The sequence below is a fragment of the Eimeria mitis genome, genomic scaffold (genome assembly GCF_000499745.2).
Source record: "Eimeria mitis Houghton genomic scaffold, Emh_scaff1192, whole genome shotgun sequence".
NCBI classification, from domain to species: domain Eukaryota; phylum Apicomplexa; class Conoidasida; order Eucoccidiorida; family Eimeriidae; genus Eimeria; species Eimeria mitis.
The window spans coordinates 3,097-3,516 of NW_013568119.1; positions in this window are offsets into that span (position 1 = coordinate 3,097).

Here is a 420-nt window from a genome sequence, read left to right on the forward strand (position 1 = left end):
TAGCACACACAAACACCGAGGGTTTAGGGTTTAGGGTTTAGGGTTTAGGGTTTAGGCATGCGGTAGACAGGCGGAACAGCTTAGGGTTTAGGGTTTAGGGGGGGTAGAGTAAAAGGCAGCAACATAGAGGCTGGCGCAAGAGAATAGGGTTTAGGGTTATATAGGGTTTTTTAGGGTTTTTAGGGTTTAGGGTTTAGGGTTTAGGGGTTTCAGGGTTTGGGGGCCACTCAGTTCAGCAGCGAGGAGAAGGGTTTAGGGTTTAGGGTTTAGGGTTTGACCTGAATAAGAAACGAGGATAAGTGTTGTAATTGATACACCCTTTTATTTATATTTACGAGGGTTTAGGGTTTAGGGTTTAGGGTTTAGGGTTTGACCTGAATAAGAAAAGAGGATAAGTGTTGTAGTTGATAAACCCTTTTA